The 17,081-nt window shown below is 38.4% G+C and overlaps 1 pseudogene; it reads right to left on the reverse strand.

Moving 5' to 3' along the window:
* Positions 1 to 1,985: 1,985 nt before the first annotated feature.
* LOC140233119 (NFX1-type zinc finger-containing protein 1-like) lies at positions 1,986 to 10,214 on the reverse strand (annotated as a pseudogene).
* Positions 10,215 to 17,081: the final 6,867 nt, after the last annotated feature.

The following is a 17,081-nucleotide window of genomic DNA, read 5'->3' on the forward strand; positions in this document are numbered from 1 at the left end:
CTCACTTTGACGATGCTACTTCATGAAGGCTATATCACATGTAAATCAATGAAGAGATAAAAAAGCACTGATAATCTTTTCACAGTTGTACGTTCTAGGGAAATCTGAAGTACTATTAGTTATTACCATATGCGTCTATGAGTATGAAATAATGCATCTATGGATTGTCAGCAAGTAACATGTACAACACAATACAAAAACATCTATTTTTTGCGTCTTTTGTTATACCTATGATCAATACTAATACATACAATTTTCACATTCTTTTCACTGGAGTCCTGTGATAAATGCTCACTTACTGTTAGCATGATTTATGCACAGGATATTATACAAGAAACACTAGGCTACCTGTGCATCGCAACGAAAAATACATAATACGCATTACAGAAAAGGTGTCAGATAAAGTTACATTTTGTGAGATTATAGCACAAAACACCATCAAGACCCTTGAAGAATGGAGCATAAAATCATAAGTATGCTATTTGCATGACGCAAACTCAAATAAGACAACTTAATAACTGACGAATAGCTCAATAGTTCATTTCACTTTTAAATGTATAGTGGCTTCTACCAATTTAGGCATACACGTCAATTCCCTATACTGTCAGTTCAGTTTTTAGGCTATTTGCGCAAGCATTTTCCTACATTTCGGAACTCTTTTTAACTTTACAGATTTCTGGTCTGTATGCCACGTATTATATAATATGAGAGAACTGAAACAAATTGGTGTTGAACATGCAGTTGTAAAGAGAGACAGTTTCGTCATGAAAGAGTATCAATCGTAAAGCAAGCAAATATACAACATGGAGGTTTGGTTAGGTACAAGGGACAGATCATCTTTACAAACTTCCGATCATCATGAGACAGCTGATGAAACCGTACAGGTAAAAGCATTCTGTTCTTTATTTAGGGATTGAAGAAGTACACGAATCGCAAAGGTTCTCGGTATATACTTGAAAGGAGTTGTGAAAAATCACTGGTATTTTAATACTACCATATATAACAACGTTATAACAACAAGACAGACCAGGCATGGCTGTCTACGACAAATTGCAAGGCACATAGTGTACAATTGAATATAGTTAAGATTAAACCCTGTATTGACAGGTATATCCTCCATGAACGTCTTGCACATTATCCATAACTGTCAACACGCACACGCACACGCACACGCACAAGCACAAGCACACGTACAGAAAGACCTTGTATAAAATGCACTCCTCGTTCCTTATAGCATAGCACAGACCGAAAAGCAAGAGTTCCTAACGAGACGCGACTCACTGTACACGCATGAAGTTTCACTTATAGACTCTTCTATTGAACTTTCGTTGGCATTACGCTCATTTGCCTATGTTAGACTTATAGATGCGCTATACGAATGATATCAGCACAGCCATATGATTTCCTGCTTTGACACTGTAAGAAGGAATAAACTGTCAGTAAAGACAGTGTAAATCTGTAATAACATACAGATAAGCCAATCTTTCCTCTACACTCATTATACAATGCATAATCATGAGGTTAAAAGAATTAGTAAACACACACAGTTTCTTGTAACAGTTTCATGATGTGATTACTGAAGGCAACAACTGTATTCAACATCTCACGGTCCCCTTTAGGTCTTAAAAGGCAGCAGAATGCTCTTGACAAAGGGAATGTAGTAACAATTTTATCATATATTATACATAGCTATATTATATATATTATATACGAACATAAGCGATTCAGGAACAAACAAAAAACACAGTTGTCTCGACAGATTCCATCTTCAGCAAGCCCATCAAAATGACTTCTGCATCAAGGACATCAACAAAAAACACACATATTTCATTTAACATCTGTTTGTTATCAAATCAAATACTTCATTTGATTTAAAGATTTCCAGGTGCGTCACAAGTCCATGCTTTGATTTTTGGGTTCCGTCCTATCTTGGCATCGAGTCTTGGATTTATGTGTCTCTTCTTTAAGAATCGTTATCACAGTATTCACATGAGGTCGCGCAGGTCAAAATTTTCCATGTTTGCCTGCTCGGACCATGCTGCGTAGCGAGCACCATCCATTTCTGATGCCAGGTTGTTGTCCTCTCTCAGCCTGTGACGCTCACCTCCAATTGTGCAGCCACATTCCGGGCAGGTGCTTTCAACCATCGCGCCACCGCATTCCGCAATGGCGTAAACATGGCCCTGTGGACACTTGAACCAGTGCCCCTTTGGCAACCCTATGGCGGAGACGATTTCTCTCCGTTCATCTTCAGTGATGCCAAGTCCATCAGATTTAGTGGCAATGATTTTCAAGAGCTTCTTTGTGTCATCCAGTGCCTCCTTAGTCAGATTTGTCCCGACAAGCAACACGTGTTTCACTTCCTTCACCTCTTCCGCAGCCTTCGTACGTGCCGTAGGTTTGGTCGTCACTAAAGTGAGCAATTGCAGAGCTAAGTGGCCCCTTGTGGCTTCGCTGTTTGCGTCTGTTACTTGTTGTGGCGACATTCTCGTGATATCCCCTCGGCAGAGCCAAACCCTGATTACAGCCAGATCTGCTCTCAGTGATGCAGCAAGTTCCTTTTCTTCCTCTGGCAAATGAAGCAAACGAAGTTTCTGCTCAATATCCCTCAGCTCCTTCAAAAAAGCAACTCTGTTCTTCACAGAATTGACTTGATCCCACCTCAGACTGGAGGTCTCATCCACGCATTTGAGGAAGTGCCGAGCATCCTCTTTCCGGGGGAAGAGTCTCTCTTCTTTTGCAATGGCCAACATGCTCATCACCTCAGTCTCTGATGTAAGATCGCGCTCGAGTTGATCGCGAGTGAACTCGATGTCTTGTTTGTCACCGAAAGTCTTCCGTTTCACAGCTTCGACGTCTTTCAGAGCTTGTTTGATTGCATTACCATAACGTAAATTGCGCCTGACTGGTGTCTTGCATCGTGGACAACCCTTCAGCTGTCAGAATCAAACAAAGAATAGGAACACGCACAATGATGTAGGTTGGAAATGTTTTTACTCTCAGATTTGACGAACAGCATTGCTGTCCCAGATGAACTTTGCTAATTTCAGTCATTGATGCTGTTACAATTTCTGATTAAGTTACTTCATGAATGCTATAATAGGAAAGAAATACAGGAAATAAACATATCATGATGTACAATGAATTCACTGGAAAGACTCAGTATAAGTTAACATTTAGTGAAGAATATTTTTAGAACATTTTCTTAAGACGTGTATGATTCATTTTACGCATTTCAATGTAAACACACATGTACTAACAGAAATTTAGAGGATATTGTACGTCGTAATCATGTCTGCCCAGGAAACAAGGAAACATGCCAAAAGGGTTCCTGATTGGGAGTACAAAGATTCTGTCACTTTAACTGACTGAAGTGTCAGTTAATAAGTGCCCTATTTCATTGTGTTGGAATATGAAATCTGAATATCTCCCGATTCTTTTTATGTGTAAATCTCGAAAATGTATTCATTTACGTAAATAAATGAAAAATATAATGTTAATCGCTTTCATCTTAATGCTTTGGTATGGAAGTGGTATACGGCTAAAACTATTTTTGAACCGTATATTAATGTTCTATGCGAATGCAAACACATCTTAGTACATCCATTGATAACCATCAGCAAGTCCAAAAATCCTTTTTTTTTTTTTTGTATGGAAAGGAGTATTATGCTCTCCTATTTATTCTTATCTAGAATGATCGAGTACCATTTTAGATATCATGGTGCATTACCTAACTTTCGTGAATTTCTGTCATACTAAAAACTCCATCTCATCTTCTATTTTCCTTTTCTTGTGATAGGGTATCCGTCCGTTTGCCTGACCGTATAAGGCAATATTTCAATAAGCAATACGGATATTCATGGGATTGCACGAAACAAGTATATGTTAATGGCTTGTAATATATTGCTATTCATCCAATTCTCGTTATGTGCAATCTCCAGTTTACCTGAATACTAACAGCATCACCGTCGGTGTCACTGGCCTGCGTCATCCAATGGTCAAGTCCTTCAACTTCGATCACGTGACCACAGTCCTCCAATTCAATGAACCTATGCAATGCGTAAGCACATTTCCTTCCTGTTACTTCAAGACTTACGAGTATGGACTGGGCGCAAATACCTTTGAGGGTGATTCTCACAATTGACAGCTATCATTGAAATTACACAATCCTGATGGATTACAGGAATAATATAATTATGTCTTCGATTATTTATGAAACTTAACAAATACTCAGCGAATGTCATAATTTATCGCAATTGTAGAGTTATGTTCATTTTACATGAACAGATATGTTACAGTACGTCGTAATGTCGAATAACCTAAGCAGAGCCGCTTCCACATCAACTGGCAAAATCTGAAGACTGAAAACCATAGTTTGAACAGATTCCTAGTTGCACCCGACTTTCCTTTTCAGACCAATGAATATCCTTAAAGTATAATAATAACGAAAAAATTAACATTTTACTGCTGCTGGATTAAATACGAAGATATACATAAAAAGAAAAAAAAAGTTTACTAGAGCGAGCACGAAATGTAACAGAAAACACCAATTATATCAAATATAACACATGATATAATCAAACTGTCACAAAGTGAAGAAATGAAAAATTAAATCGAAAGCACAAAATCTGTATTCGAATTTTTCTTTATCATGCACAAGCAGATTGTTATCATTCGTAAGATATATTTGTTCTCTGAGCAAATAAGGATCCCCTCCTTAAAACCTCGCTTGATATTGAAGCTCACAGTTGATACTCTTTCCCCTTTCTCTTCATTGCACTGCTGCTGATATCTGCACAAAGTAGATTTCCCTCAGTTTTCTCTACTTCCCTCCTTTATCAGTCTTAAACGTTTTCTACCCGAAAAGTTGTCCCCGCGTATCCTCTGACAAGGACAACACCGAGTTTATCAAGCAGTCACTGTGTTAGACCATCTACTCAAGAAAACGAAACAAAAAAAAATATAAAAAATTTAACCGTGTCTCAGGTTTGAAAAGTATAAAAGTTGTGTCCGTTTGAAACAACTTGTTTTTGGTTAAATATTGTGTCTTGTACTTTACTGTGAATTTTAACCAACGACTGTTTGTAGGATTTATCTTTCAAAGTATCATCACGTTGAAGGGTAAAAAGAACATCAAAGCAGTCGATTAATCAACTCACCGAGCATCTGGCTCATCCTCATCTCCGAAGAAGATCTCCGTAACTTCATCTCTGTTACAGATTCGGCACAGTTTAGGGCAAGGCTCTCCGCATACGCCGATACATTACGAGTTGCATATGGCCACAGGAAAGTTTTCTGAGGTCTTTTTGGGTGCACATCTTGTCACACTTGTTGAAGCAGCGTTGAGAACATCGATGACCAGCCCTACAAATGATCTTTGTGCATGGTTGCATGCATTTGTAGTTCTCATGCTTCCTATCTGTCGGATGACATGGCATTCTACACATGTGACCACATTTAAGACGTGCTTCACAGGGCAGAGTACAACCACCTTCAGGTACATTTTCAAAATCCTTTGAGGATGCCACCTGCGTTCTGGTTTGAGGATGGTTTTTGCATTGCAACTGCAAAGCCTTTCCAATGCTGCCTGTCATTTGGAGACACTTGACGATGTCTGTCCACAGACCCCTCCCTTGTTTGCATTGCTCTGCAAGAAGCTTGAAATTTCCGATACAATACAGACCTTTCCTCGCTCTGGATAGTGCTACACAGATTCGGTTCTCGGTTGTAAGGAAACCAGCACTACCCTCTTTGTTGCTTCGAACAAGGGACAAGAGGATAATGTCATTTTCTTCACCTTGATAGTTGTCAACGGTAGCTACCCTTACACCTTTGAAATCATTACGCGAAGTCTGCCGTTTGAAATTAAACAGTTGGCCTGTGTACGTTGTCAGAATGGTGATTTGTTCTGGTAGATATCCTTGTTGAAGGAGATATCGACAGAGTGCCATCATGAACTTTGCCTCGTGAATGTTTGCGTGGCTCCTCGTTTCATCGTTTGAGTCTTCAGCTTCCTCATGCTGAATGAAGAATATGTTCTTGGTCGCCCCTTCGATATCCTCCAGGTGCATAACGGATTCATGATCTTCTAGGTTTGGATACAATTTATGCAGCTTCATTAGCCGAGAAATTTCCGGCCTCATTCTATGCTGTAAGTTTAGTCGTTGACATGGAAACTCATTCTTAATCATCCGCTCAAAGAGAGAAATGTCAAGATGATACTCTCTGGCTAGTTTGTACACAGTTGGATTGGGCCGCAGCTGTTGGTGATCTCCAATCAAGACAAGATGCTGGCAAGATTCCGTCAGGGCTGTTATGATATGGGCCTCTAGGACTTCTGCTGCTTCTTCCACAATAACGATGCGTGGCTTAATGCGCTGGAGGAGAGTATGACACCTGGCTGCTCCCGTCGTTGTCATGCCTATCACAGCAGCATGACGAAGGATTTCAAAGTCCTCTTGGCTGCGAGCTTCTCTTAGCTCTTGACAAAGGTCGGAGAACTCTCGCTGCCTGTGAATCAACATCCTTTGCGATTCTTGTCGATACCTATGGATCCAGTAGCGATAAAGCCGCCAACGATTTCTACTCTCGCGGATGTTCCACACATTGGTAATCCTCCTCGCCTCATCGTCAGTCATTTTTTCAGTACCCCGGAGATTTTTTTGTAGCTCTTGCTTTCTCTGTCGTTGAGTACGGCGGTCAAATTGCCATCCGTCTGCTTGATGAATGTTATCGAGATCGTTCAAGTGGAAAGCCAGTGAATCGTCCTCATTGTCAGTATCGCTCAACGTCACGTTCGGTTGGGGATCGTCTATGTCCAGGATCCTCATTTCTTCGAGGATGTCAGCTTCTTCAAGAATGTTGAATTCACCCTCATCATCCTCATCTGCCATTTCTGCATCGATGGGCTCGGCTTCGTCTCCTAGAGGTTCGCCTCCTCCACCTGGAAGTTGTTCATTGCCAAAATTAAGATTCATATCGAACAAAAGCCAATCGACAAGCCGAGATGCACCATACCCTTGTGAGAAATTTCCGAACGTGAGGCTTCTGTAGTGACTTTCATCCATGTAGGGCAACAGAACTCTCTCGTGAAGAAGCCCCTTTTTGGCTGCATTCATTTTGTCTTGTGAACTTTTGATTTCCCTACCAAGGCATTCGATCTCCCCTCGCACTTCGCCAATTCGCCGTCGAACGTGACGTGGCATTTCTTCCCGCAGTTTGGAGCTTCTCAAAGAATTCAAATTGAATCGTTTCAAAGCTTCACTTGAACTTCTACCGCCCACGCGTACAATTCCCTCGCAGTTGTATTCTACAACTCCTTCCAAAAATTGATCCAGGGCATGGTTTGTGTAACATACCAGAAGAATCGGTCGGTTTGAACGACTCCTTTGGCCATCAAGCAGTTGGTGTTCAATCCAAATGCTCTTGTTTTCAAGTAACGTGTGGACAATTTTAAGTCCTATGTACGTCTTTCCTGTTCCCGGGGGTCCTTGTATTACAGCCATTTCTTGAGTGAGAGCCGCTTTCACTGCCTGAAGTTGTGATTCATCCAAGCCTGTGTTTACAACTCTCTGCCAGTCACGATTATCCAGGATCTTTGATGCTTTCAGTCTTCTCTTGATTGCATTAGCGTTTGGGATTGAATCAGACACAAGTGGCGATAGGTCATATTCAGTTGTTCTGTCTTGGCCAATGTAGGCTGGAGGACGAACTGTGCTTGAGACGGAAAGGATATAGTCAGGGAGCGGGAGGGTCTCTTCCGAGACATTTTGAAGTCCTTTGAGGACGTGTCTGTATGCCTCAAAGTAAGCGGAAGACTCAGCCATCACGAAAGTTTTATCGGAGAAAATCTCCACGATTTCCTCGTCACGCTCAAGCTTTATATCTACCAAACCATTTTCCAGATCCTGAGGTGATCTGTTGGCAATTGTCCCAAAGATGAGAGTCTTGAAATCATCTGGTGTCAGAATTACAAGTGATCCGAAGATCAGTCGCTTCGAGGCCTGCCAACGAATGCCTTTTAGTCTTGACTCATCAAAGTGCATTCGAAACATGACCCCAGTTTGCGTGTACACAGGCTCCTCTAGTGTAACATCATGGTATATGCGAATGTCCTGAAGTCGTTTGCTGCGCTTTCCAGGTCGTGATGTCTCCTTTTTGTATTCAATGATCCCTTCCCTGAGGGGATATATGAAGTCTTCACGAAGGAGCCGAAACTGCACATCCAGATAATGATCCGCGTCGTCGTATTTACCCTTTTGAATGTTTGCTCGCAAGTACGGACGGACAGATATATCTGTAAGTTCTTCTGACTTAGGAAGTACGCTGATATCGCGAAAATCATCCGGCGGTGGTTCAGAAGGCTCGACGGGACCTCTGGCTCTATCTTCCCTCTCCTTATCAATTGTGGCTTGGAATTCTTTCAGGACGTTCACATCCCTTCGAATATCGTCATCTACTATGATGCCTTTCTGCTCAGTGTATCCTATGACATCTTCAAGGAGAGTTGATGATACACTTAAGTTGCTCCGGTAAGTTGGGCGGCGTTGATGAATCTCACAAAGCACTTTGGCGATGTCTTGTATACATCTCGGTATCTTCCTTAGTTTATTCTTGTCTCGCTCTCTTCTCATCGCGATGAGATGTAGCGGTAGGTGCTTGGTCAGAAACGGGGACCTTCCCAACATGTCAATAAGCATATTGATTGTTTGTGTCGCTCGATGTGCCTGTAAAACGTGATTCAACACTTGGAACAGGAGCGCCACAACGTCGTATCTTATGTCGTCCATGTGCAGCAGTTTCTCAAGTCCTTTCTTTAGAGAACTAAGCTGAACGGCTGCTTCATCAGGGTCCTTTTCCAACAGTGACTCTATTGTCTTGTAACCCAGTGGTTTCACCGTTCTTGTCCAGTTGGCACTAATACAAATAAATAAAGAAAAGCATATACAACTCATATTACACAGCAGCAGATAAAGCCCGTTTTATTTGTATAATTGCCTCCCAATTTCGCGTCCGTTTTAAAAATCATATTATCATAGTTTTAAACATCGACTGCGGACACGACAGTCTAGAGAGAAGCAATAAAATTAAACGATAAAATGAAATGAAATGAATGAAATGGAATGAAATGAATGAAATGAATGAAATGAAATGAAATAGAAATGAAATAATAATGAAAACTATACCCATGCGTGAATCATTCCTTATAGGTGAGGTATTATGTTTATCACGGGAAAATGATCTAGGAATCTGTCGGCATTTAAAGAATATAAAATGTCTGACAGCTTATGAAAGTACAATGTAACCACATTATTACGAACCGATAGACATATTTGACATGAGCTTAGATCATAAGGCAAAACTACGGCAAAAGGTTTCATGTCATGGGCATGAAGGACAGGTCAGCTGAGGCTCTGAACTGCTGAATGGAGCTGAAACAAGAAGCCAATGCGATATCGTAACTCTTTACTTTTTGACAGAGGGAAAATCATGTTGTAAGTAGAGGTGAATTAACGTTATCATCGTTACGAGACGAATTCTCAAAAGCAATGTCTCTTAAAATGTATTTGAGGCAATTTACATAACGCCAGTATCATAACTACTATCATCTTTACTTCTAGTATTGATTGCAATTTGATCTTTTGGCACAATTTCTGTTCGGATTACTTATAGTGATGACAGATTCTCTATCAACATATCAACATCAATATTGCTTACGCGAATTGGGTACCGTAAATGCTATACAACCCCGCCATCCTATCACCAGTAATGTCATTATCATCTATACTATCATCACTATTATCACGACTGTCATCTTGCTACCACGAAAGCGGGATACTTGCACCAGCATGGGTTGATATGGTATCGGCGATAATACGTGCATGTATGACTTATCCAAGCCTAATCATTATCTTTATGTCCATTAATGTAATACTTTTTTTTCAGTTATTTTGCATTAAGATTGCTGGTGTCCTCATCATTTCTATAGTATTATTTCATCGTTAGTACAATTCATGCGACAATAACTCAAACACCATTAATAGAGCTCACCTGTCTCCTTGGGCTTGGTCAGCTCCTCGAGCGTCACCACGTTCGAAGCCACGCCCCATTCCTTCACCCCTGTCTTCACGTCTCCACTCCCTTTCGCCTCGGTACGCCCCACGTCCACCTCTTCCTCTGCCACCTCTGTGGCGACCTCTGGTGTGGTCCATTATATCAACCTTGGAAATTGTGGAAACAAGTTGGATTCAAACACACACGTCTATCTAAAATTATACACAGAACGAGAATATGATTATCATTATTCATTAGAATGAATGTTTCAGATTGTCAAGAAGCTAAAATGTTCAATGATAATACAGGAATGAATAAATCAAATCAAATCAAATCAAAATATTCTTACATTCATACAAAAGAAACCAAACGGGAGATGGAGAATCGTTCTTAGTCTAATTCGCATATAATATCATTGGTAAATAAATCTGGTTGATCCGGTATTAGTACCTCAAAAAGATTAACATTAATTTAAACATTAATTAACATTATTCAAAGTTCATCAATTAAATCAAATGGGAAGATAGTAGATTTATGTTTCCATACAAAATAATCTCAGCCCTTCTGACAAGAAAATACTAAGATTTAGACTTACCTCTGTATAGACTGGATGTCCTCAGTTCCGGCATGTCTTGAACACTATACAAAATGTATTATTGCTTTAGAGCTGCAATCAGCAATGGCTAGGAGCTTTGTCATCACTGACGGTAGGTGTACGTGTCGGTACAGATAGATCTAATGGGTGAGGGTTGAATACATGTACTACGATCTGTAACTGCGAAGGGCAAATTGCGCAATTTGTTTTTCTCAAACACTGCCAAAAGCCATGAGTGAAGCAATCGGTGGTGTTCGTTGTCACAGTGTGACGCACAAGAGGCAATAACCCATACACCCACACACATTAAAAAAAAACCCAACAACAACACAAAAACAAATCACGCACACACTCGAAATGTGGCTTGCTTGCTCGTGAATGCCGAGATTATAATAGTTTGTCATATAAAGTTATTATCGTTATTACTATTGAGACACATTTGAGTAAGATTTACAAGATTTTACAGTGATATATACTTTTTCCCAGATCCTTCTCATTATATCCATTTTCGTCTGTGATCTTGGTAAATCTGACTGCTGTCTATTATCAATAAAACACATCCAGATTCCTTCAGTCTTTAAGCATTTACGCATCTGTTGTAACTCTTAGTTAGTGGATTCTCCTAATTTCATCATTCATATCAGTCCTATTCCCATTTTTCTTTCCACGAACATATATAAGCATGACACAGACTGAACTCACAAATTGTCAGACATAACTGGTTATGAGTAATGCACATTAATACAATTTTAACAACAAATGAGAAGTATAGATAATTATTACCAGATATTAAGAGCAAATACACAACCTGATTAATACATTGTAATTGTAGTTCTGCATAATGTTCAATATGATATCAAAATGCGGGGACAGTAGCATAATATATAATGTGTCAATGCACATTGACTTTCCGATATAATTACATGCATATTTTTGTTTATATGTATAAACGAATGTTTTTTACTGAATGGCTGAATAAAATTGAAATGAAATGAGTTGAAATTGAATTGAATGCAACTGGCTTTATGTAACGAACCTTATAGTGGGGAAAACCTATCGTGCCTGCTGGAAAGTTAAGAAGCTTGTATGAAATATAGGTCCTTCTGGACAGAGCAATAGAGATAGACTGACAAACAGAACGACACGCAAGTGCATGCTTAAGAGTACATGCATGAATAATAAGATGTTCTCATGAGACAGCACAATATAGGTACGTAACAATTCAAACGAACTTTGATTCATACAGAGACTTGAAACAACATAAAAAGTACAACCTGCCCAAATACATGCATTTGCATGAACGTGTAACTCTTTAAAATGAATAAGCTTCTATCATTGGCGCTATGTTAAATCATTTCTATCCAATCCCAGATAATGAAGGAGATAGAAGCAAGTGGATTCTAATCGAGTTTACATGATTCAGAAGGTCATGATACTCCAATCTCATCCATAATTGAAACTTATCTGAGGCTACGCATGACCCCGCCTATTCATATCGGTCGTCCACGCGATTAATTTTTCCTTGAACCAAGACGTACTCAACATAATTTTGCATTATACAAATACCTGTAAAAAGTGAAAATTACTAGGATTAGACAATGAATATTCATCATGTCAAAAGAATTGAACTGGAATGCTTGTGACATTCAGTAGCCATGGTAGTGACAGGTTGTCAATCAGGCGCTGCCTATGATATCACTTTGTATACGTTAGCAGGGATACATATTCATTATGTGTCTTTCAATGATGCAACATGGTTACTGAGCTGGTATTGCAAACAATTTCAAATTGTGTGAAAATCAACTCATACTAGGTTAGACACATATCCATACAGACGCACCAAACTCCATCTCCTTTAGAAGTTACCTTGAGTATCATGCACGCGGTGCCTGTCAAAAAGAGCAAAGTACCAAGCAGTAATCACATTGCGAAACAAAACTATTTTATCTTCATCTTACTAAGCAACCCAAGGTGTAAAATTCTCTTTAAACAAGAAATGAACGCTCCTTCCAGCGACCTTTGGCACAGGAAACTACTTTGCCAACCCGTGAGAAGAAGAAAAAGAGAAAGTGATATATAGAAAGAAGATATGTACCCGTGTATTACATAAAAATGACCGATCGGATTTCTTACTTTTCCGACTGCAAATGGACCAACATGTATCTAAAACGTATTCCCATCCACCCAAACACACACACACACACACACACACACACGCACACACACACACGCACACACATAGACACACATGCGCGCGCATTATATGTTCCACACATTTTACATGTACATAAATATAATACAGGTCTCGACACATACTTCTTGATCTGGAGGCCAGTTCTGAAGTTTTGGTGGCCCGAAAAAAAAAAAAGATATGTAATGGCCCGACATATAAGGAAAAGTAACAATCTATTTTGAATGTTTGTTTCCCGATCGGGCCACCGAAAGATAAATTTGATCTTCCAACACCAATATATGTATATATATATATATATATATATATATATATATATCTATATATATATATTTATATATATATTCACAGGCTCGACATTAGCGGTGGCATAGTTACCCGTTACAACTAGAAATTGGTGTTGGAACATCAAATATATATATATATATATATATATATATATATATATATATATATATATACATATTATGATTATAATTATGTATATACATTGTATATAATTCTATTCGTGTGTATATATACAACCCCCATTTGTTTCTTCACTCATACCATAATCATGGAAAGGAATTAAAAGCTTTTCAAAACCTTCAATTCTATCACTTATCATTTAAATTCATTCTTTTTCATTCTTTTATATTCACATCAATCATGTTGTATCTATTACCTATTGGTTTGACCGTTTCAACCACATAACTTGCATTTTTTTTTGGGGGGGGGATGATTATTGGTGAAATAAGTTAGAATGATAATTCAGGAAAACTGCTTTCCAAATCATTCAAATTTAATCGAACTAAACGAACATAAAAATCATAAGCAGTCATTGCAATATTACTCTAATTTCAAACTTACAATAAACAATTGATAAACATTAAAAAAAAAACCGTACTCTGGCTTGGTTCAGTAGGAATTTGAAATAAGTACTGTACCACAATATCAAAGGAGAAGCCTGATTTGAGAAAAAAAAAATCTTCCTCGCGGAGTGCTAAAATACATGCTCAACGATAGCGAGCTCTGTTCGCGGATTAAAAGTGCAATGAATTTTAAAGCCTTGTCAGAGCTGTAAATAATAGTTTCGATATTCATGTAAAATGAAAAAGAAGCAAACTGCACAAACAGGAAAGGAACTAGAAAACACTGCAAAGTGAAAGTTCAGAAAAAAATTTCACTTTTCAAATATAATGTATATTATACGTTTTTCTCTGATTCTTTGGGTATAACGCTATCTACCACAGAGCGAATGACCCTACCATAATAGGTGACATTTTTCCTTTCTCTTGCTCTGGGCATGATTACTAATTTAATCATGCCTTTATACCGTCAACTGCTTCACCGTGCGAGGCTAAAATTACAAAATTCAAAATAATAGAAACGTACATCAGAATAACGACGAAACTAACATGACTTTCTAAACAAATATACACTGTACCTACATTCATTCTAAGTTTCTTTCCATTGACAGTATTCGATGTGTTTAAAAACGCTGCACGCCGCAACTCACATCTCCATATTTTTCATATCTGACGATATCAATTTCTTGCAGTATCTTTTTTTTTTTTTGGCTAAAACTGCAAATTAAAAACAAAGTATAGTCTCTATCATAAGTGCCCTGAAATCAGAAGGCATTGAGATAAGTTTGAACAGTAGAAAACACCAAACTTTCAAGAAAAATAAATCATAACATGGAGCGCAGGCGAGCAAAGGGGTTTCAACTTTTTTAGAACGGCAAATGCGAAAGATAGGAGGTGGCGCATGAAGTGTTAACATGCTTATCTCTTCTCCTATACATGTATAGCATATGCTTCATAAAGATAGTCACATTTGGCGCTCATCATTGCTCTTGTACTATTAATTCGTTGAATCATCAGTGTAAAATCCCTATCACAACTAATGTGTTGGTCTTACTTCTTAAGTACACTCTAACATTAAGAATGAGTTTATGCAACGTATATAGACATTTTTATAGCCACGAACTAAGCTAAATTTCATAACAAACGTGTAAAAATCAAGTCATCATTCATCCCAGGCACAGTTAGACCATTTCAATTTACATCATGTTGTAATGTATGTCATAATACAGTGTAATCCCATTATAACGAGACTGTCGGTGCCGGCTACATTATTTATCTCTTTATATCTGGACTTTCGTTGTATCCGAACAGATGGAATAAACCCATAAAAATGTACACTATAATGAACATGCTCTGGTATAATTGGGTTCCATGAATTGCACAACGACGCATTATTGATATATACAATGTAAAATATTTGGCACACACCTTTCTTTCATCGTTACGAAGGACTAAATCTATTTCCAGCCACTCATTTCCTTCATTTAGCCAGGGTATATAGTGGTTGTTTCACCTCAATGACAATCATACTGTGATACGTACAATAAACGATAGCAAGGCATATGTGGTGTGCAAACAAGGTAAGGGATGTGTAAGTTCACTTAGCGATTTTGTCATGGTGACCAGATCCAACAGATCTGTAAATATTTCCACGGTTGAAACACATCTCTCACTTTGACGATGCTGCTTCAGGAAGGTTATATCACAAGTGAATCAATGAAGAAATAAAAAGCACTAATAATCTGTTCACTGTTGTACGTTCTAGGAAAATCTGAAGTACTATTACCATTTGCGTCTATGAGTATGACATAATACATCAGATTCTATGGATTGTCAGCAAGTAACATGTACAACGCAATACCAAAACATTATCTATGTTTGCGTCTTTTGTATACCTATGATCAATACTTGTACATACAATTTTCACATTCTTTTCACTGGAGTCCTGTGATAAATGCTCACTTACTGTTAGCATAATTTATGCACAGGATATTATACAAGAAACACTAGGCTACCTGTGCATCGCAACGAAAAATACATAATACGCATTACAGAAAAGGTGTCAGATAAAGTTACATTTTGTGAGATTATAGCACAAAATACTGTCAGGGAGCCCTTGAAGTATGGGGCATAAAATCATAAGTATGCTATTTGCATGACGCAAAGTCAAATAAGACAACTTAATAACCGACGAATAGCTCAATAGTTCATTTCACTTTTAAATGTAGAGTAGCTTCAACCAATTTAAGCATACACGTCAATTCCCTACTGTCAGTTCAGTTTTTAGGCTATTTGCGTAAGTATTTTCCTACATTTCGGAACTCTTTTTAACTTAACAGATTTCTGGTCTGTATGCCACGTATTATGCAATATGAGAGAACTGAAACAAATTGGTGTTGAATATGCAGTTGTAAAGAGAGACAGCTTCGTCATGAAAGAGTATCAATTGTAAAGCAAGCAAGTATACAACATGGAAGTTTGGCTAGGTACAAGGGACAGATCATCTTTACAAACTTCCAATCATCATGAGACAGCTGATGAAACCGTACAGGTAACAGCATTCTGTTCTTTATTGTAGGGATTGAAGAAGTACACGAATTGCAAAGGTTCTCGGTATATACTTGAAAGGAGCTATGAAAAATCACTGGTATTTTAATAGTACCATATATAACAACGCTACAACAACAAGACAGACCAGGCATGGCTGTCTAGGATAAATTGCAAGGCACAGAGAGTACAATTGAATATAGTTAAGATTAAACCCTGTATTGACAGGTATATCCTCCATAAAGGTCTTGCACATTGTTCGTAACTGGCAACACGCACACGCACACGCACAAGCACACGTACAGAAAGACCTTGTATAAAATGCACTCCTCGTTCCTTAGCATAGCACAGATCGTTCCTAACGAGACGCGACTCACTGTACACGCATGAAGTTTCACTTATAGACTCTTCTATTGAGCTTTCGTTAGCATTACGCTCATTTGCCTATGTTAGACTTATAGATGCGCTATACGAATGATATCAGCACAGCCATATGATTTCCTGCTTTGACACTGTAAGAAGGAATAAACTGTCAGTAAAGACAGTGTAAATCTGATATAACATACAGATAAGCCAATCTTTCCTCTACACTCATTATACAATACATAATCATGAGGTTAGAAGAATTAGTAAACACACACAGTTTCTTGTAACATTTTCATGATGTGATAACTGAAGGCAATAATCGTATTCAACATCTCACGGTCCCCTTTAGGTCTTAAAAGGCAGCAGAATGCTCTTGACAAAGGGAATGTAGTAACAATTTTATCATAATAAATATATTATATACGAACATATTATGCTATTCAGGAACAACAACAAAAAACACAGTTGTCTCGACAGATTC

The sequence above is a fragment of the Diadema setosum genome, chromosome 9, assembly GCF_964275005.1.
Source record: "Diadema setosum chromosome 9, eeDiaSeto1, whole genome shotgun sequence".
Lineage (NCBI taxonomy): Eukaryota > Metazoa > Echinodermata > Echinoidea > Diadematoida > Diadematidae > Diadema > Diadema setosum.